Below are 26,878 nucleotides of genomic sequence, written 5' to 3'. Positions count from 1 at the left end.
CTCGAACTTCTTGTTCAGGATCTTTGCAACGCCAGCCAGCTCATCTTCAGAGGTGGTATCTGTGTCTGTTATGGGTACCGCGCCCCTCCCCTCTTTCTTCACCCGTGGATTCATGGGGTCTTATCGATAGGCTGAAAAGAAGAATCCCTCCGGGGTGGCAGGGAATCTCTAGGCCCGGAGGTCGTCTCCACTGGGGTAGCCTCCACAGGCTTCGCCAGGGCCACCACGACTCCTTCGATCGAGGCCTTAGTTGAGTGAATCAGGGCCTTCGTGACTTTGGGTGTGCCTGAGGCCTTCACCTTGGGGGGAGGGTCGCTGCCTCACCCCCCCCCTCGACTGCCGCCGTCGGGATTGACCCGGGCTTCTTCCGAAGCTTACCCGGGTTCTCCGACGGGTTCGTTGGCTCGTGGTTGATGGCATCGGTGATATCGCGCCCTGCCTGGCAGCCAAGGAGCCCGAACCATCAGCGCTCCCGGAGCCCGCAGACTCACAGTGCTTTGCCTTTTGTTGGGCCCCCGTCGCCGGAGCGCCCTCAAAGGTCTTAGAAGACCGCTCAGACTTCTGCTCACCTGCTGCTGGGCTTTTCCCCTCCAGCCAGTTGATGAGTCGGGTACGACGATCCCTCATTGTCCGCTCGGATATGTTCTTACAAAACGCACAGTCCTTCTCCACGTGCGATTTGTCATCGTGAAGGCAGTTGAGGCACAGAGAGTGCTCATCTTCCTTGAAGACATTCTGTAATCCGCATCCAGGGCAGCTCCTTAACAGCTTGGATCCAGGCATCGTGTTTCCCTTTGTCCTGGGCCATGTCCACGTGGGGTAGGTCTGAAAGATTTTCCAGAATCCTCCAAGAAGCGAATAAATGATGACAATTCACCCTTCAGGGGTGTAGAAAATTCTGAAACGGGTCCCCGTTGATCGGAAGTAGAACCGGTGGAGCTTGAGGCTCGATTGAACGAAAAAATAAGAGTGCACTCTTGAAGAAAATCTCAAAACGCAGTAAAAGCTCGAGAGCTATAGCACGAGGACTCCCAGCACTTGAACGTGCAGTAAAAATCTGAAGATGGCTGCCAGAGGAGGGGCTTAGGTAGAGGGCAGTCATTGGCTGGGGGCAGTATGACTCAGAGACCAGTGATTAGTTACTAGTAGAAAGACAGTTCAGAAACAAAACTGAAACTGATTTTTCTTTACCGAGGATGCCTGACGACAGGGAATATTCATGAGCATGTGAATCCAAGCCAGACCCCATGCTGGAGAAGAGTATGGCTTTAGGTTTATTCCCCCCATCCTGCATGCAAAGTAACAATAACATGATGCAGATTAATGTTAGCCTAACAAAACCCCCCTTGGGTTTTAAAGCCATAGGGCCTCATTACGACTTTGGAGGTAGCCATGCCCGTTAATAACGGGCCCGTTGTTAGCTCCCTGGTCCCCTCGCGAGACCTGCTATGGACGTCTGGTAAAACCAGACATCCAGAGCGGGTCCTGCGAGGGAACCTCGTAATAGGGCGGAATCGGATTAACGGCACCGGCACCATTACCGGCGCTGTTAATCTCATTCCGCCCACCTTGTAATGAGGCCCATAGTAATTATTTCATAGAGCATGCAAAATCATGCACCCTTCCCACTTCTGATCACTCCCTCCCATTCCCATTTCTAAAGGGACAGAGGTCCCTGCTAATGGTCCCCCCTCCCTCCCATCAGTGCCTAATGGCTCACATTGTAATGCTCTGTTGACACAAACCAACGTGAGAGCCCCTCTTCTGCTGCCCAGAGCATCTTGTGACATTGTCCTGGCAGCAGGACACCTTTCCCATTGGGCCCCCTCATTGAGGTCTCGAACGGGAGAGGTGTACCACTGACAACTGTCCCAATCTGGCTCTTGAAAGACCCACAGGAGGGTCAGCTTGCCCCGCCTGCCGCCCCGCTCGGTATGCCACTGACATCGCACCTTCAGCCCTCCGACAAAGTCAACGACTCAGACCGGCAAGACCCCCCCATGCAAAGAGCAGGCTTTCTGACACAAGAGGAGAGGACTCCAATCCTGTTAATCAGCGCACTTCTACGCTAGTAGCGCAATGATATGAGTCGGTCCCCGGCAGTCTCCTGAAAAGGCTCCCGAGCCAGAGCCCTGCCAGGACACACCCACAACTAGCCCCAGCCAGCCGACACCTCAGGCAGCCCGTGTAGAGGCTGCACGGTTACACTAGCTGCCTGCAGGTGTCAGCACTTCAGTTTAGAAAAAAGAAAAGGCTTTTTTTTCTAAACCGAAGTACTGACAGCTGCAAGCAGCAGGCATAACCGTGCAGTGCGGGCTGCCTGATGTATGTACTCGAAAAAGGAGGAGGGCTGTGTTAGGGAGAATTCTCATTTATGGCTAATTTCCCTTACCTAGTGAGTCCCTCAGCAGCTTTGCTGGATTTCTCAGCTTTATTGTTTCCAACTGGTAAGAGTGTGAACCTTTTTCCCACTCTTACATGTGTTTTGCCATGTGCATTTCTACTGTTTGTGTGATCTTGGGGTCTGGAGCCACACCGCTCCATGAGCCCAGCTTTTTGTGTGTGTTACACAGCACCTTCAGTGCAGTGACACCGGGTTGTCTCTAAGACTTCCCACTGACTCCATTTCTCTGGGGCTGACTAAAGTACCCCAGAAGCAGGTAAAGTTGCCATTTACTTCATGTAGTCATTTAACCTACAGACCAATAAACCCCATTTTACATGGAGTATTGGAAAGAATTAACTCCGATCCCTTTTTGTCTGTACCTCCTGGAGCCTTGTTTCGCTCCCTTAACATTAAGACTTGGCTGGTGGCAGTGGTACCTACCCTATTGTTTCTACTGTGATTATACTATATAAACGTGGTACTGTTTTAGGCCATTGCATTAGCCTCGAACCTAAACCCGCTTGACCAAATACATTTTATTTTGGCTCCGGTCGGGTTTAGTCGCCATTTCTTTGTGTTAATATCCTTCTTGTTTTTTCCTTTGCGCGGCAAACCGGGCTTGCCTTCTTTGTTCACCGTCCTTTGGTGGGCTTCTGTGAAGAAGCCCTCCTTTGGCATCTGGGTGTCTAGGTGATTGAATGTGAGGGAGGGGTTTAGTAAACCCCTGCACAGGGTTTCCTTGGAGACCCAAGTCGCACTTTGTGTCCATTGGCTGAGGTGGTTGTCCGGGCTGGACAACCCCCCTGCTGTGTGATCGACAGCCAGGCTGTGTGAATGGGGGATTCTGGCATAAAAGGCAGGACTCTTGAGCTGGAAGTCAGAGTCGCCACTGGAACTACAAGAACCGAAAAGAAGCGGAGAAGAAGACGGCTGCTGCAACTCCAGAGTCCCGGTGAAGCCCTGCTGCAGTCCTGAAGCTATCTACCCAGATCCAGTCCGGAGCCTTCTTCCCTTGAGCCTGGGGGGATCAACCAGCTCACCTTTCTATAGCCAGAGAATCCTCTCCTGGGTTGAAATCGCTGCAAGAAGCTGTAGTGGTCCGGATAGCCATCAGGAGAGCCCTCTCCTATTTTAAAGGAGCGCACCTTTTATTCACCGTTGCTTTGCTGCTGCTGGCCTCATCCCTGAGTAGTGCAGATCGCTCCAGACGTCCTCCTTCTTGTCCATACGACTGAAGCTTCAGGAACCGTGAGTCTGCAGGAACTACCAGGAACAACTGCCGCGGCACCAGCTTTCTTCATTCGAATAAGGTACTGTGTCCATTTGGTTGTTCTCTCCGTCCGATCTTGAGGAATCGGGGTGAACCCTTCCGCTTGCCGAAGGCTTGTCCTTTTTTCCTTCCCTCTTATAACTTTTGCCTCCCTTTGACAATATGCAAGTACTCCTGACAACGTTAATCTCGAACTGTTCTAATCATTTGATCCTCGACAACAGAGCCCTGCTCCATTTGACACTAGCGCAGGCCTATTGACTTTATCTGTCTCTTAGAATATGTCCTGTGATTCGAGTGCCTTGACAAAAGTATTGCCTATGATTTTTATCCCCTTTTCCTTGGTTTTTATTCAATGTGCTTAATGTGTTTTGACTACGGTTACAATTCTTCCTGCAGGTATGCTTTTCTTTCGTAAGACCGAACTGTCATTACTTTCAAAAAGTGAGCGCTGCTTAAACACCCGGTAACGTCTTTTGTTTCATAACACCGGTCTGTCAAACCCCAATGTACTTACCTTGAATTGACCTGAACCAAAGGAATTGGTCGTGTGTTATATATTTAGAGTGTGGTTTTGTTTAATAGAAGTGAAGTGTTTTGTGAACAGATGGTTTAAAAATAAATGTACTTATATTTTTTAACCAGAAACCTTGAGTCAGTGTTTGTTTGAGTCACAGTATTTGTAGTCCTTTGTGTAATCCCTATTACTGCTCATTTGCTCTTGAGATAAGTCTGGCTGCTCCGCTACTGCTGCCACTATAACTGTGTAGTACAGGCTTGTACCAAAGGTGAAATTGTACTGCCACTTGTGGACTTAATTGTCTGTAGTGTTCCCTAAGGGTACTGCAGAGGATTCTGCCTAACAGGCTGGACTGCCCAGCTTTCCATTTGTTTCGAGTAACTAACTAGTCATCACCCAGCATAATGCTGGGTGATGACTAGTTACTCGAAAACAAAAGAAGAGACTGGGCCGCCAGCCCTCCTCCTGTTTCAATTACATACCTTTCAGTCAAGGAGCCCCTGGTTAAAGCGGCTCCTTGAATGAAAGGGCTGCCGACTGGGTGTGAGCTGGGGCACACTGGTGTCACACCTTTTGGTGAGCCCAGCCCCTTCTTTTGTTTAAAAGGAGGGGCTGGGCACATCAAAGGTAATAATGCCAGTGTGCCCCAGCTCCAACTTATACCAGCCGCCCCCTGCCCTTAACCGAGGGGGGGCTATCGTTAGGGGGTGTGTTCTTCAGCCACATCCCCTCACTAGGGGCCCCCCTCGATTTCCAATCCCACTTAAAGCACTGGGGGGAGTTATATAAAAGTGCAATATGAAATGGGTTACTGTTGCCGAGATAACCCCCATGTGAAGGATCCTCTGTGGCGCAGGTGCTTTTGTGTATTTTCCGGGGTTATGTAATATTTAGTATCCCGTGCATTTGCATCTCCCCCAGTCTTCGGCTGTTTCCGTCGCTGCAGGTCTAACCTGGGTAGGAATAAAGTGAAGCCTCTGCAGACCGAGCTGTGCTGAGCTGCGACCATTGGGGGGACTGGAAGGGCACGGGGCGCACAACATTACATAACACCGGCGGCCTGACTGTTATTTATCTCGCTCACAAGGCAGAGTGTGTTGGCCGTTATATATGTTGTGGACATGTATGCGCCCTCAATGTCACCAGTCCACAGAGTGTGGGCACTTTCCTGAGGCGGGACCTCGTGGCGCAAAGGTAGCGTGTCTGACTCCAGATCAGAAGGTTGCGTGTTCAAATCACGTCGGGGTCAAGTCTGCCTTGTTTTTTGTATCGCAATATGAAATGTCTTTATCGTAAATTGTGAGGTCGTTTTTAGCCAATACTGCACAAAAATCATGCACAGACGTGTTCCTCTAGAAACGGACCCCGGTCTCTAACCATTCCTGCTTTTTTATTGTGCACTTAGCCGGTAAGTATCACAGTCCCCCCCCCCCCACCAGAGTCCCTGCCTTCAGGCAGCAATTATAAAAAACGAAGGCTTGGAGGTGTACAGGAGTTTTACACTCCCAGGAATAGGAGAGACATGAACAAATGTTAATGTTAATGTTAAAGGACATTTGTACTGCGCACTATCACCACCGTAGTGGTCCCTTGGCGCTCTGGCGGCTCTGAAAAGGGAGAGGGGGGTTGAGTTTGTGGGAGGAAGCAGGAAAAATGCAATAGAGCAGTGATGTGCTGTTGCCGGCCTCAGCCCGGTGGGTCCGTTGGCTGGGCCTGGGGTGTTTGCGGCCGTTAGTCGTTGTGTACTGTTGTGCAAGACTATGTGTGTTTTTGTTTTGTTGATGCAATGTAGTGAAGTTTGTGCGGTTTGTTGTGCTGTAGGTTTTGGTTGTGTTTGGTTTTGAGTTTGAGAGGTGTATGCAGAAAGGGAAGTTGTTAGTAGGGTTGGTTAGTTTGCATCTCTATCTTGAATTGAAGCGCTCGGCTTGCGTAGTCTCCCCTGTTGCGGCTCTGTCCTGATCTGGGTCTGACTGGCCTACAGGTTCCTTACTCCTCTGGCCCCCACCTCTAACATGCTCTCTCATGGCTCCCCTTATCCTCCATTTAGACTCTAGTGGCCAGTGCATCTGCTAATGACAACCTCTCAGGTAGTGGGGGGATTGTCAATGTTTCGATAATTCCACACCAACGTGGTACCTGGCGGTAATTAAATTACGGGGCGGGTGAAAGAGTTGGTGGGATTGTCTGGGTTAGTTGACTCAGTCTCCGTGTGTGCCGCCTGTGTCCCTGTCTATCCGATGTCACCCGTCAAGTTTCAGTGGGTTTTACTCTTCCCAGTCAGGGATGTCCGTGTCTTTTCGGTTTAGTTATTCTTTTTACCAGTTTTGTTTTTCAGGTTTAGTTTGTGGTGTTGTAGATCCAGGTTTTTAGTGATTTCCTGAATTTTAGGTGATCTTCAGTGTTTCTTATTTCCTTTGGGATGTTGTTCCAGGTTTTTGCGGCTAAGTGGTAGGAGGTGCCTCCAAGTTTTTTCTTGAGGTATGGTTTGAGTTCCAGGCGGATTTCGTTGCTCGATCGGAGGGGTCTCGCTGGTTTGTAGACTGTTATTTTCTTTTGTAGGAACTCTGCTCCTTGTTCACTGATTGCCCTGTGCGTTATGCACATTGTTTTGAAGGTGATGCGATGTTTAACTGGGAGCCAGTGTAGGGTTTTTAGGGCTGGAGTGATGGGATCTCTTCTGGGTAGTTTGAGGAGTAGTCTTGCTGCTGCATTTTGGATCTGTTGCATTTTCTTCAGGAGGTATTCAGGTATTCTGAGGTAGAGGCTGTTTGCATAGTCTATTGTAAGAGGTATTACAAGAAGCGGGAATAGTTTGGGTAATTTTTATATCCGAGAATAGAAAAGAGCCCTTTCGCCCATATCTACGGATTGGCCCTTAACGCCACATTAGCCAACCCATTTGGCCCTGGAGCCCTTGATGAGCTGGAGAATTTTATCTGATGTTCAATATCCATAATACTAAAATTACAGTTCCAGGGTTGAATTTTTACTAGATCCAAACTCTCCGGCACTGTAACTCTGGCTTCATATAAGGAAGTGAAATGATCGACCCATTTGTTTTCCAAAATGCAATTTGACAGTTGCTATCTGAGTGGATTCCAGATTTATTAAGGACCAAAATTGATGTCTGGAATTCTCTTAGAGCATTCAGCATTGCTTCATTGTCTGCTTGAAGCATATTTGCTTTGTGATTCCTTAACCAGTTTTTCATTTTCTGTTTTATTAATGTGATTTTTCTTCCTGTTTTAGTGACCATTCTATAGTGATTTTCAGGATTCTTCTAATATTTCGGTTGGTCCTATTTTCCATGAAGGACAAATGAAGGAATAGAAAAGGGTTCTTGTCAAGGAGGTTGATACCTTCATATGCAAGTACTGGATGTGGAAGAGGGGCGTGGAGGTAATGGGGCAGATATGCCAAGGGCACGCTTTTTCTGTTTGTTTGCATACATGCCAACACTATCCACTGCCTTTGGGAGGCAAAGTCCAGTCTTGGGTTTATAATGGGGACATCCGAGACTACAAGTCCCAGAATCCAAAATGAAAACCTGGAATTGACTGGTATCTCCCAAATGCAATGGATTTTGTTGTCATAAATGTGAGTATCTGGTCGAATTGCCACCATTCTGAAAGGATTTGTTGGACAAAGAAAAGAGTACACGTGGAAACTCAGTCCCGGGTTTCATGGACTGGTTTGCACTCGGTAGGAGCAGGAACGCACGTGTCTGTGTTCCTATAGGATCTCCATGGATTCCTAAAAATCATACATATAGACAAGTTATATCCATGCGTGTTCTGCTATTACAGCGTGACATCTGCTCATGAAAGGGTTATTCTCGCCCGTCTCTGTGGCGCAATCGGTTAGCACGTTCGGCTGTAACCGAAAGGTTGGTGGTTCAAGCCCACCCAGGGACGAGATCTTTTTCTACCTCTTGGAGCCTCCCTTTACCCCATTAAACAGCCACGTCTGATGCTGAGAGGAGATAGGACCCACAAAGACGCTGGCTCCAGATTCCTACACAGAGTATTTATAGCAGCGGGTGCGTCTGCACCCCAAACGGCTTTAACATCTGAAAACGATGTGTTTGTTGAGTCCTTTTCTGTCCAACCCCTCCCCCCCATCCCCCACACTCCTAAAGGTACACTGATGCGGCAGGCAACCCAAGTACACATAACATAACAAAGTATTCTGCCGCGGAAGCGAGAGGAGAGCAAAGCAGCCAGGGCGCAGCAGATGTAGGAAATACCCAAAAGCCACTGAGCCACAGATGATTCTTCACATAGGCCATGGCGGTGGCCAGGCCCGGCTGAAGATGTGTTGGGCCCATCGTACATGATGGTTGGGGGGCCCCTCAGGGCAGAAAGCAATCTGAGGCACCCGTGGGGGGGCATCAGGGCCAGCCTTAAGAGGGGGCGAGCCGGGCGACCGCCCGTGGCGCCACGACCCAGTGGCGCCTTTAGCCCCCCACCCCCGTGCCAGGTCGGGGGAGTCTTTCAAGCGTGGTGGGAGAAGGCACGCTGTTGCTGTTGGATGCGCCCGCGGCACCTTATTGTTATTCCGTTCACATGCGGGCACTCTTGATAACAAAAGGCGCCATTAGCCCCCAACCGCGCCAGCTCGGGGGAGTCTTTCAAGGGCTGAGCTGGCGTGTTGGGAGAAGGCGTGGCAGGCGCTCATTGTTGTTGAATGCGCCTGCGGCAGCGGACCGCATTTAACAACAATAGGGTGCTAATGCACCCATTCATATCATTACCACCTCGCCGAAGCGAGGAGGTAAAAAAAAAAAAGTGGCACATCCTGGCCAGCCCCCTGTTGACCAGGGGCACGCTGGGGAAGGGGGTGCGCCAATTCGCCCAGGGCGCTGCTGCCCCAAAGGCCAGCCCTGGGGGGCATACGTTATAATGGAGAGAAACGGTAAACAACAGCCAATAATCACGAGATAGGGAGCTGAAACACAGAATGCATGCTGAATAGCTATGAATCCTTGTTTTTCAGTAAGTGGCTAATGTGGAGGAACCAGTGTTGAAAGGCAATGCAGTGTTAACACTTCTGTTTTCTCCAATGGAAGTGAAGGCTGGACGGGCTACAGCAAACGCGGGCTGTAAGGCGAGCGCTGCAAAGAGCACACTCTAAGCACCAGAATTTAAGTAATATATAAAGGTATATATTGCTGCATTATAAGATTGCTGGCTGGCAATATGGGGGCAGTTGCTGGGGCCCCCAAGGTTCTAGCCCTGTTTCATTTGAAAGCCCAGACGCCGTCCTTGTGTGGTTGTAAAAATGCAATCTAAAATGGGTTGCTATTCCCATGGATAAACCCTTGGAAAAGGCAGAGCCAGCTTCAACATTTTCTTTTTGGATGGGGGCAACATCCCAGTTTTGAAAGCTAGTTGTCAGTGTGGCCATTAAACCCATTGTGCTGTAGCCCCAAAATCAGGGACGGTGTCAGTGCCTTTCAACCTTTTCAAATGAAAGGGCCCCATTATTGAGAGGGCGAGGGGGAGGGGGAGCAGAAACTGCCCCATGTTGTCTTGTAACACAGCAATATGCTCCTTTCTCTGTTTTCATTCTGGGGCTTAAAATGTGTGTTCTGCGGCACTCGAATTACAAGCTGCGTTTCCTACCGCAGTTCTGGCCTTCACTTCCTACGAGATATACATAACTGTTATCACCTCGTTCCTCCCCATCTGCCACTTGCTGTCAAATAAGGGTTTACAGCTCTTCAGTGGGCATTTAGTGTTTTAAATCTGTGCTGTCTGGCAATCTCGTGATAATTGGTGGCTATTAAACATCTTTGTCGCCATTGTAATGTATGCACCCCATGGGTGCCTCAGACGGTTTTTGCTCTAAGCAGGAGGCCCCTAACCACTATGGTTCTCCCTGCTTTTCCCCTGTTCTCCCCTGACGAGGTTTCCAGACAAATTCAATCTATGAAAGTCTTGTCAAAACAGGTTCACCCAAGCTCCTCCAAAACCATCAAGGACCACACCGACTCCCTGACTCCTGCCCTGGCCGACATCTGCAACCATTCCTTCACCACTGTCTTCCTGTCCCCCCTTGTGCACTCCCTTGTGCACCCTCTTCTTAAGAAACCCTCTGCCGACCTGTCTTGCCCGGCCAACTATCGCCCAATCTCCATCACTCCTTTACTTGGCAAACTCCTGGAAAAGCTGTCCATCTCCCAGCTTAATCTTCACACTGAATCTGTTGGTTGCCTCCATGACCATCAGTCTGGCTTCAGAGCTGCCAGAAGCATGGAAACTGCTCTCCTGAACATCCGTGAAGACCTGCTCTCCAACCTTGACTCCAACACCCCCTGTGTCCTCATCTTGCTTGATCTCTTTTCTGCCTTTGATACGGTCAACCATGCCATACTGCTCAATCGTCTCCGTGATAACCTGGGGATCACTGGTCAGGCCCTGGCGTGGCTGACTTCTTTCCTCTCTGATCAACGTTTCCCGGTTCAACTTGGGTCCTTCCTCTCCTCTATCTCTACCTGTGGTGTTCCCCAGGAGTCTAACCTCTCTCCCTGGCTGTTCAACCAATAACTGGCACTTCTTGCCAACTGCATTGCCACACTCAGCCCCAACATCCAGTGCTACGCGGATGACACTCAGCTAATTTTCAGCTTCTCCCTCCCTCATCTCTGACTGTCTGCCATCCAGGAGTGGTGTGCTGCCAATGATCTCTGTCTTAATGCCAGTAAGACTGAGACTCTCTTCATCGGCACACCCACTCCCTCCTTTCCTGTCACTTTCTGGCCGGTCTCTCTGGGCCCTCTTCCTGCTCCCACCTGTGAGGCTAAAAACCTTGGGGCCATCTTCAACTCCACACTCTCCTTCTCTCCTCACATCTCTCACGTCTCTAAGAAGTCACACTACCAGCTGCACCTCCTCAGAGGTATTCTTCCTTTCCTCTCCTTCCCCCAGAAGCTCACTGTCTTCAGACCTCTGGTACTCCCTAGGCTGAACTATTGCAACAACCTCTTTCTATATCTGCCTGCCTCTACTCTCCGCCCTCTGCAACTTATCCAGAACAGTACTGTGAGACTTGTCATTGGCCTCAAGCCCAGGGACCGTATCTCTCCACGACTATAATCTCTGCACTGGCTCCCAGTGGCTGCGAGGATTAAGTTCAAAACCCTCTTCATTGTCCACAGGTCCTTCTGGGGCCTGGGGTCTCAATACCTTCAACTCTCTCTTTCTAAATATCTTCCTTCTCGAGCACTTCACTCATCCGCCTCCAACTCCCTCAGGGTCAGTCGCTTCTCCAAGCAACGAGTTGGTGGTACATATCTCGCTTCGACCGGGGCCTCCCTCTGGAACAGCCTCCCTGCCTCACTGAAACTTGAGGAGAACCATCTCCGGTTCCGGAAGCACTTCAAAACCTTGCTCTTTGATTCTGCCTTTTCTCCTCCTCTCCCTGGCTGAATCCCTGGCTGAACCTGTACTGGTTACCTGGCCACCAACTGTGTTCGGGCCCAGGTCCCCCCCACCGCCAGTCAGACACCTGCACTGCCTTCGTGGCAACCCCTGCACTTGTAACTTTCTCTGTATCCCTACAGTCCCACTACCAGCACTTGACACCGGATGTCTGCACTTACCCTTGCGCCTGCCACCAGCTGTCCGTACTTTACTTATTGTTATTATTCTTTATCCCATGTACTGCACTCCCCCCCTCCCTCACACTTTCCCCCTTCCCCCTTCCCATGCACTTGTGCGATCTGAATGACACCTGGCCTAGTAGGGTCGCTGTCTGTCTTCCCTCTGTTCCCCCTCCCTTGCCACGCCGCGCCTTAAAACACTTGTGTATAGGCGCGTTATAAATGCCATATCATATCATGTTATATGTTGAAACAGGACCCCCACTCATCTTCAGCCAGGCCTGCAACCGCCCGCACTCCCGTACATTGTTGGTAAAACCTATGGCGTGGCCCCCTGAAAGAAGGGGTTTAGGGTCCCAGGGCTTAACATGGCGGAGGGGCCAATCCCGCCCCCCCACCCTGACTCCTTCAATTTAGGGGAAGAAGCAGGGGTCCCCGGTGTGGTGACCCGGGAAGAAGGGTAAATGGAAGCTAAAAAAGGGGCATGTGGACACGAAGGGGAGGAAGCCCCCTTCCCTGGGTAGTCTCTTGATTGGAGGGTAAGGTATCTTCGCACCTTCAACAGCAGTGGTCGAAGAGTATGAAAAGAAGTAGTGGAACTATGTTCCCTGCTGGCCTGCACCCATTCCCCGCAAACCCCATCACCATGTTCCCTCCCACACACACAATACACACCACCAAACACTTGCACCTGCTGTGTAAGGGAACGCTCACTACAGTGCACTGAAAGGGCAAGTTTCAACTTCTTCCTACACTTTTATTTTAAAACAAAACCATTCCGGAACAGTTTCTTTTTAAAATAAAAGTATAGGAGCTGTATAAGGTCATTTTAAAAAGTAGAGGAGCACCGCTCCCGACCCCTCCCGATCACTTCGACCACTGTTCAACAGGTGACATCAGAAGACCCTGTGAGGACCCTATATAGGAATGCACAGGGGGATCAGTCTATTTCTCCGCTTTAACCCCTGCTGTGAGTCAAACATTGTCCCACCCACCACACCCTGATTTCTATTTCAGGTTTTCTAATGTGTTTCGCAGGTGGTTACTCAGGCGATCGAGCAGTGCCAAAACTAACTTGACCAGGAGTAAATAGGCCCCTCTTGGCCTAACACGGCAGGCGGAAGCAAGGTCAGATAAAGAGGTGCACCCCCGTTGGTCATCAGCTTCCAGCCTTAGCTGGTGGAAAGAAAAGCCCTCGGCGATCCCAACAGTTCAACAGTGGTGGCTGTCACTGTGATTTGCCCTGATAGAGAGGCTCAGGGAGCTACTGAGTAATTGTAGTGAACTGGATGCTTCCAGCCCTTTAAGATGAGTAGCAATACCCTGGAGATAGATGGGATGCAGATTTTAATCAAACATCAATAATTCAGACGACACAAATAGCTTGAAAAAAGTTTGTCTGTTTTAATGCAAGTATTTAAAACAGGGAGTACAACGAACATCAACAATCGCCCGATACTCTAACTCTCAATCATTTCGTAAAAAAGTTTTTAAACCCATAAATGGTCATAGCTGACGTGTTGACCTGCGTCATTACCAACATCATCCTACGTGGCAAACTACTAAAACCTATCGGGCAGCGGGATTGGTTCTAAGTGAATAACTAAGTATAGGTGTTATATCTGTATGGAGTAACGGAGAGAAAGTATTGGATATTTAACATCAGGTGGGGCAACTAAGCCCTCCCTTCAAAATGGCCACTATGAACGTCACTAAATGTACGACATCCCATTGGCTACACAAACTATAGGACCCCCAACTACGTGGTCCCCTACAATTGGTTGGCTTCTAACCCCCGTCAGTAACTTTCCACCTATGTGAGCAGTACGCAGACCGAACAACCAGGTGCGGGTGAGCTTGTCTTGCTACCAGCTTCCCACCAAATAAAAATACAATCCATCTTCACCTCAATGGTTCAGTGTCAATTAGCACTTTGAAGTTGGCCTTGAGTCTGTACTGTTCTCTGGGATTTTTTAAGGAGTATGGGTACACTCTGGCTTCCGTGCGTAGGTGTGATCTTCTCGTGCGTCCAACTTTCTTCCATCACATGACTGGACACCACGAATTGAGCCTTTTCGTGTATTTAATTTTATTCTTAAATATTCCTCTGATGTCCTTTGATTTGCTTGACCTTCTTGAACAGGAGTTTCTGTACTTTCACGTTAATTATATCCAATGTCAGTCAATTTCAGTTCTGATAAGACCTTGGCTTTTATGGCTCAGCCAACTCCTTAGCTGAAATATATTCTGTTTAATTCAATTGCTTTTGTAACTGTGACACTGAATTGAGGCCTTCCTAGTTGCTCAAGACTGCTTTATACATAACGGAAACATTCAGTCTTTATTTAATCCATATGTGTCTATGAGGTATATATGTATGTATTGGCGCTTGCCGCGATCTAATTGTTTAAAAGCATTTAAAAGCATTTGGCTAGCTTCATGATTGCTTTGCTGCTTGAGTTTCATTCCATCTGTACACATTTAAACTAGTTCCTTCATCATGTTTGTGGCATAAGTGTCTTTATCTTGATCCCAAGATGTCACTTATTCTTGGTATTTCTTCATTCTTTATAAATCGTCTGCCTCTCTGGTCTGGTTATCTTTTTATCTGTCGATTCAGCTTTGTATCACGTCACCATTCATCCTGCTCTTTTAGTTTGGTCTTTGTTTCACCAGGAATCTCATTCAAATGGCCATTATATTGTCTTGGATGCAAGTATGGTTTCATCAATGGTTTCCTCCCATATTCTCTTAGGTATAGGTATTCTTATGGGTACTGCACAGAGATCTCTCTCTTCTCTTTGCTGGTTTACTTGTTCAGTATATGTCACATACTTTGGTTCATACGTTTCAGGTAATGTAGGCGGGGCAGGTGGAGTGGGGGTACTCGGCTCCTCCTCTACACTCCCCCCGCTGGGCAATTAATCGACCACTCTCACATCATCTTCTATACCTAGACATCCTGGTCTGAAGAAATGTCTCTTAGGGATCCATATTTTTATGACCCCCTTCAAGCATCCAGCTGACTTCACATGCTCATCCTTGTTCCATGTCATGAGCATGCACTGTCCACTTGGACTGCAATAGATCCACCTTCCTACATACTTCTTATGGTACTTTGGGTGCAGGAACTTTGTTCCCTCAGGTGCATGAATACTGGCTTTCATAAAGTCTCTGATTTCTTCATCAGTCAGGTCTTTAGGCTTCCATCCTGGTTCAACATCAATCATAATTTTCATCCCTATGGCTTTCTTTGCTGTCTTCTTGCACTGTGAGATTAATATTTGGATCACACAGAATCCAAGCATCACTAATAATAGCAAAGCTCAGAGAGATTTGAACTTATCTGCCATCCATTGTGGAATACACAAGAAGAGTGATCCAATCCAGCTGTCATCGACAATATCTTCTACTTCTTCTATCATCTGTCCATGGAGTTTCGTCAGCATGTCTATGGCCTCTGTCAAGGTTCAGTTCTCGTTATCGTGAGAAGGGCTAAATGTGCAACATGATTCTCGAATTTTGGCACAAACACCTCCATCCATGGTTGTGACCATGTCCAGGGCATATCTGTTCTGGAAAGCCACCAGTCTTACAGCTCTCAGTTTTTCTCTGATTGCAGCAATTCCCATATGATAATTTGAAGGCACTTGGTATTTGCTCCAACCTGGATTCTTGGCATACAGATCATGGTGAATACTAATGAAGTCTGGCTGAACGGCCTGTGTTCATATGGAATAGCATCAAAGGCTTCTATTGATTTGGCAGAGAAGTAGTTCTCTCTCTTTGTTCGATTTATCAGTTCTACAGATCTCTTCTTTCTTAGATGAGCACCTGCTTTCGGGAAAATGTAAATGTTCAGGTCACATTTAGGAATCACCAGTGCAGTAACAAGGACATTTACCAATGTGCAAATTCCCCCCCAATCTTTAGGCAGTCTGATGTAGGCTTTTGATCCACAAGCCCAATAGTGATCCATGATTACTGCTTTTCCATGCACCATTCCTGGTACATCGAAGATTCGTCCACAGTTCTGATTTTCCCCCATTTCTTTTGTACCATTCCCTCTGAAACACAACTTTGAGATGTCCAAAGGCACTATTTGTAAGGGTCCTCCTCTGTCTTCGACCCATGTCAATAGGTTAGCAAGTTTTGGCCATAATGGCTTGCAGCCATTCTGCAATATGTCAATAGTAGGTTGATAACAGCCAGTAACTACTGTGTGGGAGTGAGGTGTCGTTTGGGCCCCCCTCACACATTCAGCACAAAATAAACCACTTGCTCACGCATTAGCGGGGGACGCCTCCATTGCCCGTATGCTAACATTGGCATAAATTGGGCTATTGCGGGATACACTTGGCTTCCATTTTGTGTGCCCTCAACGCCATCTTTGGACTAGGCCTCACTTCGATAACGCAAAAAGGCTTCTCTCCCCTCTGCAGGGCCCCGCATAGCGTGCTCATTGCCCCCACCTTTTCTCACTCTGTCTGAAAGCTTCACAGATCTCTATCAAACGGATGTGCCGGGATAATTGAAACAAATAATACACTGTATCACCTCACTCTTCCTCTGTCATCCCTGTCCTGTGTGTAAACCAGCTCAAACCATGCCTTGTAGCTCATCCATCTCCACAAACCTGCCCGTGCCCTCTTACCCCCGCTGTTGGAAAATTACTGCCAATGTAACCCTGTGCCCTCCTAAGGTATTCTCTTGATGTACCAGAAGTGTGACCCTGCTGTGCAGCCCACCCCAGAGTGCCCCCTACTAAAACCAGACCTCTGTCACCGTATATTGCACCCTAGAACTTACAAATGTCAGTGTGTCCCATAATTGCTTTGATGCGCACAGGCCCGCCCCATGACCAAGGTAATCACGCCAACCAAGACCCCTAAGCCTGGTACCCCATATAAGTCTTAAATGAATGATGATATGATTATGTGTATGCAATTTATAGGTTTGTAAAGATTTACTCAAAGGTATACTAATGATCATTGTTTATTGTGCGTCTAGTGGTAGTTCCTCATGCTAGCTTAGGTAGTGTCCGCCCTATCTCGCCTCGGCCTAACCCTCACCCCTCCCGGACACATGCAACTGGACTTTGTGACGCTCACCCTCCCACCATCTGGAGAACCAATCCTGAAGAAGCAGCGCCTACATTGCTATATGTGTCTTTTCCTTCCAGCCAATCCCGCATTATTGTAGCACCCTATGTTAATTGCTTCATCTGTGACGCTGTGTTCCTTTATAATTGTCTGTAATTGTAATCTGTGTCAGAGCGCTCTCAAAGCAGCAGAGTTCTCTGGATGCCAACTTTATATAAAGCAACTAAATCTTGCAACCTGTTCTCTTAGTCTCATTCCCCATTGGGGTGTCTTATACGTTTTGGATATGCATGTGTAAGTCGGGGAGTGAGCCTTTACATTTGGTGACCCACGCGACGTGATCGGTACAGGTGCGGCGAGGCCCTGTGCCTTGCGGTGAGATCGGGACGCCCCCAGCAAAACCATTGCCTCCGCGGTTGCCCAGTGTGCGCACAAAACGAAAGGTTCCAAGGCTCCCCGTCATGTTTGCAAATACCCAACTAACTGCTCAGCAAGGCGGGTCACAGCTTGGTTGGGGTGTGGACCGATTGTGGATGGACCGTGAACGGAGGCTCTCGGACCACCCTGCTGAACACGTGAGTACTGGTTGCGAGATTCTCAGGAGAAAGAGAAAAAATGGAGAAATAAGGGTGACAAAGCAGTGGAAAATTGAGAATTGGCAGTTGGGTTTAGGGCCTATGTGAGTGAAACTGTAAGGCTTTTTTCTTATCTATCCTTTATATGGCCATTAGGTTGTTGTGGAAAAAGGAGATAAAGAGGAATACAGGATCCTAGCTCCGAAGGGGGGTAGAAGGCGGCGCTGCGTAGCATTGTCTCGACCAGTGCAGGGATTAAGTGGAAATAAAGAGAAAAAAGTAGGAGTCTCATATATTTAGTAGGCTCGGAGTAGTAATTTAGAATATTCTTTTTCCGTGAGAGCAGAATTCTTCAAAGAGGTAGCCTAAGGTGGCTCAGAGGTGGGGAGTGAATGAAAAGATAAGAATAAGGGATAACAAATAAAAGGGGCGATCTAAAACAAAAGATAGTACATGTTACATTTTCAATGTTGTTAAAAGTACAGTGTGTTGGTCTGTCGATAAGTACATGTGTGTCTATGTGTTCTCTGAAATAAGCATTGATGAAAAGTGTTAGCAATAATTTGTGATTCCTGCAAAAAGGTCTAAGTAAAAAAGGTTATTGGTATTTATGATGATGACAGTGAAATAAGGTTGAAAAAAGGTGTGAGAGAGGGTGTTTATTTGATAAACTGCATTGTGTAATTACACTCAGAAAAGGAGCTACTACCTATAAGAACACAAAATAAGGTGGCATGGGGGGGGAATACACTGTTAGCGCATATTTGCCAAAACCTCCCTTTGTATAGTGAAAAAATACAGAAATCCCACGAGCAATGGCTAACCGAAATATTGTCAGAGGGAGGGTCCTTTGAGAAAAGAGTGTTAGATCTTGTAGCAACCCATTTGCTAGTCAAATACCCGGGAAAGCAATTGCAAAATAACTCTACCCGTTAATTACAAGGCCTGCTGTGGGATACAGTAAGCCCAGGTATATGCCGGCACCAAGCATCCCGGCAGCAGCAGTTGGCACAGCCCCGCCACCGTATGAAATAGGAGGACTATACGGACCAACTAGTGCCCCTCCAGTGAATCTAGCACTGTTAACTGGAGATTTAGACAGCTCTCTCACGCCCACATGGAATTAATGCAACTAAGAGCCTTGTGTGATAAGGGCCAGATGTTGCCAGGGGGAGGGGGAGTATCACCATGTGTAGCAATCGATTTGACACCTCCGCCAAGTGTAGCAGGGGGATCTATACCGTCCCAACCGGCACCGGCACCAATACCGAAGGGGCAAGAACAAGAGTAGCAGTCGGGAGAGATCCTCTTCCATTTAAATGGCAAACCTGTAAAAATAATATGACCGGAGACACCAGACAACCAAGGAGTCGAGGGGCAGGGAGAAAGAGAGTCAGAAGAAGAGATAGATGAAGTATGGAGCAAACTAGATGAATACGAAGATGGGCAGCAGCTGCGGGGTCTCTGCTACCATTTCGATTTGACCAAGAGGAGAGGGAAAGCTTCCCAAGGTGGCAAGGGAGGTTGAGGTAAAGAGTAGGAAATATGTTGGTAAGTAAAACAAAGAAGGGAATGGTAAGTTAAAAAGGAGGCAAGGCCAAACTTTAGATGCCTCTGATACATAAGGGAGCAGGGAGACCACACTACATACCATGGGCACAGATGGATAAAAAAAACCTGTTGAAACTCCTCCCTCCACTTTCGGGTGGGGTGGGGAAGTGGATACACGCATTCAAAAAGAACACAGCAGGGGTGCCATTAGCAATAGGAGATGTAAAAAGTTTACTATTGTCAGCCGTCGGTGACCAAGCAGATGGAGTGTGGGTGAAGGCCGGCTTCACGGGGGTAAAATGAACTGTGACCGCCATGATGGGTCGTCATTCAACAACATAAGGGCGCAAGTGCATTGCCGAGAACTTTTCCAGATACTCCAGATTTACATTTAGTGATGCAATGTACTATGGGAGAGGAGGAAGAGGCTACGCAATTCATCCTCCGGGTGCAAGACTTGTGGAGATCTGAAACGGGCACGGCGTGGGACCAATCCACCGCCCTGTTCTACTTTATAATTAAAAAAGGGCTCCCGAAGGAGGAACAGAAGGCTTTGGATAAAATAGCAGGGATAGAAGCCAAGAGTTTGCCAGAGTTTCAGAGCATAATAGTACACCATTGTAGGAGGATCAAAGAAAGAGAAAAAGAGATAGGACAGATAAGGTTGGCAGACGAAGCAAAGTTAGTCCAGAATAAATTAGTGAAGGTCGCAGCAATGAATTCAGCAACCTCCACTGACAGCAGGGGGAAGGAGAGGAGGGGTCTGGAAATACCCCAGCGAGGATGGCAGCAACTTGGTCCACAAACGGACAGGAGCAATAGGAAGAAGAGGAGAAGTACAAAGGTCCCCAATGGCAGGACAGACCCACAAGAGGACTAGGTGGGTACAGGGGACCGAGAGGACGATTTGGAGGAATGGGAAATACAGGATTTGGGAGACAAGGGATGAGGGGAGGGCCACAAGGATCATGTTGGAATTGCTGGAGGTGGGGACATTTTTCTAGAAAATGCAGAATGCGACCAATGGGATATTACCAACGGCAACCTCCCATGGGAAACGAACAGCAGTATGGCCAGCCACATCCAGGCAGTCCCTATGGGTTACCAATGGGTCGGAGTGGGCAGAACGAACAATGCTATAATTAACAGCAACATAGAACACAGCAAATGCAACCGAGACAGCAACCACAGCAGCGAGGAATGCAACAAGTAGCACGACAGAACACGATGGGAAACGCAAACACTAACATTTTTGCAACAGCTGCAAAAAGCGCGCCAGCACCTTTTTGCTGCGCAGCAGTAGGGGGGGGACAATGTTTTCTCTGTTCCAGGAACAGAGACATATGCAGATTAGGACAGCCCACAGAAAGCACTTGCATGTCCAGTCCTATCAACCACCCTAAGTGCAGAAGAGGAACCACTGGTGGGGGCGGAGATAGACAACAACAGTTCATCTTTATGGTGGACACGGGAGCTGAAAAATCGGGCCTCATGGAAGGACGATTCCCGCTCTCGCGAAAACATTTGGAAACGCAGGGGTTCTCTGGGGCTATTTTAAAAGTTCCTTACACAAAAGATCTCGACATAACGGTGGGGGGAAAGACAGTACGAGCACCTTTACTATATCATGAAGACTCGCCAATAAATTTGTTGGGACGGGACCTCCTGAGCAAATTGAATATGACCATCTCCTTCACAGAACGAGGGATAGTGTGCTCCACTCCAGGGCTGTGCCCAGTAAGAGCAATGTTGATGATAAGCACTTTGACGATGAAATTGCAGTAAGAGAGGTGCCCATAGACATGGACATGTTCATTTATGGAATACGGGTGCTTGCAAGAGTGGTACCTGAGATAACACACAAGGATTGGAAAATGCCTTCTGATTTTGTCTTCCGCCCAATTGTAAATTTCGATGTTGTACCTGGCACGATATTGTCTATTGATTTGGAAGGGGTACATGTTTCAAACAAACGTATTGCGGTAATAGGACTGGACACAAACGGGTGCGAATGGAGAACAGTGCTGTTCATAGACCCAAACATAGCTTTACATGATTTAACTGATGAGGAATTGTTCACTGACAATGTGTTACGCTAACCTGGTATCCACGGGTGCGCCACACGATACTGGATGGAGGTCTAAGCGCTATCCCGGACCCCTCTCTGCTTGGTTATGTGCCAGACGTTGGGTAGCGCCTATAACAGGAGATTGGAGGGTTAAGATACTGGTTCTGTGATGGCTGGACTCCCACCTCCCTCTGGTCCAAATCCCCTCCCTTGGGGTTATTGCTCACCTTAGGTTTTTGTGCGTTGAACTCTCTGTCCTGCGTCTCTGTGCAGGGGCGCGTGGATGGTGCAGGCGTTCCGTGGACCTAGTTGCTTCACTGGTCTGTGTAACCTTATGTCGGGTCCAGACCGGCTGTGACTCCAACTCTGCTTGCTGTCTTCCAGGTATTTGTTTATTTTGTATTTGTTTATTTGTAATGCGCACCGTCAGGCCCGGAGGCATCAGGGCGCAACTTAGGACATGGTTACATAACGAGCATACATATATTCACATATTAGATACAATGCAAAGTAATTCGGACATACAGTAATATACATCATTTACAGAGTAGAGATTAGAGCAGGCGTTTTACTGGGGCAGGGCTCCCAGGTACATAAAAAATCCGAGTTTCAAGGCTGATTGAAGAGCCAAGATTTCGTTTTGGACTTGAAGGTATTAAAACATTCTTCTGTTCTGATGGTGAGGGGAGGGCATTCCAAAGCTTGGAAGCTAGAACAGGGAAGCTTGATCCACCCGCTTTTTGTAATTTGAACCTGGGGATGATTAAACAATGGGTCTGGGTGGTTCTTTGAGGGCGGGTAGGCGTGTGGTTAGCCAGGCATTTGTGGGTAAGGCCTAAGGCTTTCAGTGCAATTCTCTGTTTGACCGGTAGCCAGTGTAGGTTGGATCTAGATTCCGAGATGTGACGGTTACGCGGGATGTTTAGGGCCGCTCTAATGGCGTTGTTCTGGGAGATTTGCAATTTGTTCAGATTCTGTTGGCTGGTTAATAGGTAGAGGGCGCTACCATAGTCGATTTTGGCCATGATGAGGGTTCTGGCCAGTGTGACCGTGTTGGGGGTGGTCAGGAATGGCCTGCAGGCTGCAATGAGTTTACAGGTGTATGCTGAAGCAGATCTGACTGCATTTGTTTGTCGGGATAGGGATAAGGTGGCGTCAAGGTAGACGCCTAAGGTTTTAGTGCCTTTCGAAACTTGGATGGTGTTGCCATCGATGATGAACGATTGGTAGGCCGGCTCAAGTTTACTAAGGAGTTGCATAGTGCCCAAGATGAGGAGCTCAGTCTTGTCATCATTGAGGCATAACTGATGTTGTGCCATCCAAGCTTGGATGACCAGGTAGACATCATTCAGAGACTTGGTGTCGGCCAAGTAGTCACCAGTGATGGGAATGAGTATCTGGGTGTCGTCAGCGTAATTCGTATAAGAGACACCCAGATAGTCAAGTACATCAAAAAGCGGTTTTGTGAAAACATTATAGAGTGTTGGCGACACGCAAGAGCCCTGGGGGAAGCCGCAGTGTAGAGGGGACGGATCTGCAGCTGCAAATTGAGAGAAGACCCGCATAGATCTATTACTCAAAAATGATTTGATCCAGGCCGTGGCTGACGGGGAGAAATGGGCAGCAGAGTGAAGGTGCTTGCATAAGATCTGGTGGTTGACCAAATCGAATGCCGCAGAGATGTCAAGTAGAAGCAACAGGGCACGTTTGCCGTTGTCCTTTAAGACTTCGATTTGAGTTTTTAAATCTAGTAGTGCTGTCTCAGTTCCGTGTCTGGGGCGGAAGCCAGATTGTCTGAGACCTAGAAGATTATTGGCTTCCAAGTTCTCTTGGATTTGTAGATATGCTGCGCGATCTAGGATTTTTAGTAGGAACGGGACAGTAGTAATAGGTCGGTAATTGGTGGGTATGCTAGGGTCAAGGGAGGGTTTTTTTAAGCAGGGGGATCACCCAAGCGTCCTTAAGGTTGTCAGGGACAGTTCCTGTTTTAAAGGAGGCATTAATGAAGGATGTGATAAATGGGGCTAAGTCGTGGGCAGATTCCTTAATAATTGTGGCAGGGCAGGGATCAACCTGTCAGTTGGAGGGTTTGATCCTCAGGATAATGTTTTCCACCTCCGCAGCCGTGAGCGGTGAGAAGGCAAACCGTTTGAGATTGGGCAAGTCAGGGGAGAGAGCCCCAACTGGTGTAGGAGGGTGATTGTCCAGTTTCATACTGTCTTATATAGCTATGATTTTAGACTGAAGCGGGGTGATTTTATTAAGTAACGCTGCCTGAATGTTAGCACACCATTTGCTATCCTTAATGCACGTGTCGGGAGGGGTAACGGGAGTTTCAAGCTCTTTTAGCATCATAAAGAGTTCCTTGGAATTGGAGTCAGCCTGCAGGATGCGATTATTAAGGGACTCTTTTTTTCGCCTCTATAATGGCTGCTTTGTAGGCGAGCGATGCCAAGAAAAAAACGCCTTTGTGCGCGTCAGAAGGGTGACTTTTCCAAACGATTTTCGGCACAGCATTTGGTTTTGCAGAGTACTCTTAACTGTGGTGTGAACCAGGAGTTAAGGTGTGCCTGTGGTTTGGCCTTCCTCAGTTTAATGGGGGCAATAGAGTCTATAGCTGTGAGCATGCTGCAGTTATAGATGTCAGCTAAGGTGGTGGGGCCATTGCAGGAGTCAGTGGCCGCTTTAAGTGAAGGGAGTAGCAGAGGGAGAAGTTTCTCCATGGTTATGTCCTTTTACATTTCTGGTCGGGAGAGCAGGTGCTATCAAGGAATGGGTACGGGGGAAGCTTCAATATTAAAAATGATAATGTGGTGGTCTGACCATAAGCAAGGGTTGTTGGCGAGGATGTTGATATTGCAGTTAGAGCTGGCTAGCCAGTCAACGGTCCTGCCTTTAGAATGTGTGGGCTCTTGGATGTGCAAGGTGAAGCCAGAATTAGAAAGGGCGTTTTCCAAGTCTAGTGCAATGGGATTTTTGGGGTCGCCAAGTCCCAGGTTGAGGTCTCCAAAGATGATGATTTGTGAATTCGTTTTTGCATTATCGAGGATGAGGGTAGAGATTTCGCCGACAAAAGAAGGTGCAGCGCCTGGGGGCATGTAGATTAGGTGAAGGGTAGCTGTTTGATTAGGTGTAAGTGCGAGTTTGACTGATAATAGGTCAGCAGACTCGAGTTTAGTGTTGGTCAATACTCTTAAATTTAGAGTGGTTTTATGGATGATGGCTAGGCCACCACCTCTGGTGTGGGAGGCAGAGGTGCGGTCACATCTGAGGATGCCGAAGCCAGGTGGTAGGGCAAGGGACAAGGAGGGACAGGATGCAGCATGAAGCCAAGTTTCAGCTATGGCAATGAAGTCAAGATCTGAGGATGTTATAAGGTCTGCTATATCTGAGAGATAGGGAGCATGGTTGATTCGGAGTGGGTTTACTACCGAAGTGTTCCCCCAGAGGGCTGGGTCATTGAAGTATGGGTTAATGTCAGTGTTGAGGTGCTGGAAGCCTAAGGTAGGTGTCGTAGGGTCCATTGTGGTGGTTGCCTTTTGCGGGGACAGTGGGGCAAGGCTTGGGAGCGATGAGGTAACTGATGGCTGAAGGTGTGTCGGCCGTGTCGGACGTGTGCGTAGCTGGGTGATAATTGCTGCTTCAAAGGGCAAAATATGGTACAGTATAAGGAGCTCAGCATGGTGGATGTGCACCTGGGGAGAGATGCGTCATAACAGTGGGCAAGTTTGATTATGCTGGGGCAGTGTAAAATTAGCAATAGGGAGGTTCGAATTTAGCTAAGGCAGTGCAAAATCAACAGAGGGCAGGTTCACTTTTAGCTAAAACAGTGCACAATCAACAATAAGCGTGTTTGATTTGACTAGAGTAATGCAAAATCATCAGAGGGCAAGTTCACTTTGGTTAGGCAGCGTAGAATCAACAGTAGGCAGGTTCGATTTTAGCTAGGGCACTACACAATCAACAGTAGGCAGGTTCGAATTTAGCTAGGGCACTACACAATCAACAGTAGTCAGGTACGATATTAGCTAAGGCACTACACAATCAGCAGTAGGCAGGTTCGATTTTAGCTAGGGCACTGCACAATCAACAGTAGGCAGGTTCGATTTTAGCTAGGGCACTACACAATCAGCAGTAGGCAGGTTCGAATTTAGCTAAGGCAGTGCAAAATCAGCAGTAGGCAGGTTCGAATTTAGCTAAGGCAGTGCAAAATCAACAGAGGGCAGGTTCACTTTTAGCTATGACAGTGCACAATCAACAATAAGCATGTTTGATTTGACTAGAGTAGTGCAAAGTCATCAGAGGGCACGTTCACTTTGGCTAGGCAGCGTAGAATCAACAGAAGGCAGGTTCGAATTTGGCTAAGGCAATACACACACAATAATAAGCAAGATCACGTTTAGCTAAGGCAATGCACATGCAGGGAACGGACTGCAGAATGCTTCAGAGTAAAATGGGGACACGGATTAGGGGGTGGCCGGAACAGTGCGTGTAATGTAGGCCTTGGGTGGTTGGTGTTATTAGGACATGCTCCAAGGGGAGTCCAATGGAGTATAGGTAGAGTGTGCAGTAAAGTTCTGGACTACGGGGTCAGACTTCAGTGCCAGGATGGAGAGCGAAAGGCGATGCCGTAGAGGGAGTAGGTTTGGAGAGGTTTTAGGTTAGTCTTACCTCCAAAGACATTGCAGACTTCTCCAAAGTGCAACCAGTGCACGAACATGCGCAGAACAGGGCCTTTTCGATCGCGGGTTTTCGTGTGAGAGGGCGGACTTCCGCCTGGCCGGCGAAGGGTTGTGGGTAATGTGAGGTGTGGGCGTTGCTTAGCAACGTGTCATCAACCCTGCTTTCATGCCGTACAGAGCGGCAGCCATTTTCAAATCAGGCATAGTAGGGATAAAAGACTTCTTTCTGGCGATGCTCCATGCACACGGCTGCGGTCTGGGTGCTCATCTCTTCAGGGTGGATAGCAAAGGTATGGGACTCAGGCAGCGCGGTCCTCCGCGGTTCTCTGCTTCAGGGCAGGATGCGTGGGCAGTGATGTGCGAGGTCTACTACTCCTGCAGATGCTATAGGCAGCCATATAGCACTGCTCCTGGTTCACCGCATAGTGGACGGTTGATCAGCTGTAGCAGGGAGAGGCTGGTAGGGGCTCCTGCCCGCTTCAGCGATCTGGCATCAAAGGTGAGTTATAATGTCTTTTCCATCTTTATTCTGTCTCTTTCTTTCCCTCTGTTTTCTGTCTTCTCTGTGTCTTGCTCCACTACGCTGTTCCCTAACAATGTCCCTTTTTGTTTTCACAGGGATGGTTGCAATCTCGGAGTTGCCACGCCGATGGCAAAGACCGAAGTGAGTTATTGATGCGCGGACCGCCGCGCTGTTTATTGGTGTTAATTGCTAAACTGTGTCTCTTCTCTTCTTTGTACAGGTTGCGGTGATGTTCCGGAGTGATGAGCGATCTAAGCGCTGCTTGCCCAGGTAAGTGCTTTGTTAATGCTGACCTTGTTCCTTCTCTCTTGCAGGTTGTGGTGAAACCCGCAGATGGGCGAGGTAAGAGAAGCGCAGGGTGCTGCCAGGACTCGCTGCTTGCCCAGGTAAGAATTGTTATTAATGCTGTCCTTGTTTCTTTACCTTTGCAGGTTGTGGCAAACTCCGAAGATGTGTGGGATGTATTGACCCACTTTTGCCCTGCTATGCTGCATCACTCTGTTATGGTGGGGCCAGAAACAGCAAAATGGCTGCAAAACCCTTGTGCGTGACAAAACTCCTGAAAACGCACTTTCAAACGCACAAAAAGATGGCTGCC

The 26,878-nt window shown here is 48.2% G+C and overlaps 1 protein-coding gene and 1 non-coding gene across 3 annotated transcripts in view; one reads left to right on the top strand and one right to left on the bottom strand.

Moving 5' to 3' along the window:
* The window catches only part of LOC138571570 (tetraspanin-33-like), a 935,706-nt gene that overhangs the window by 677,369 nt on the left and 231,459 nt on the right, over positions 1-26,878 (bottom strand). The gene's annotated exons all lie outside the window — the stretch shown is intronic.
* TRNAW-CCA (transfer RNA tryptophan (anticodon CCA)) lies at positions 5,354-5,425 on the top strand. The gene has a single exon. It is a non-coding gene; the product is annotated as a tRNA-Trp (tRNA).

This window comes from Ambystoma mexicanum, chromosome 1p, assembly GCF_040938575.1.
Source record: "Ambystoma mexicanum isolate Mex_15411 chromosome 1p, UKY_AmexF1_1, whole genome shotgun sequence".
NCBI lineage: Eukaryota > Metazoa > Chordata > Amphibia > Caudata > Ambystomatidae > Ambystoma > Ambystoma mexicanum.
This window is presented reverse-complemented; position numbering and strand designations above follow the sequence as displayed.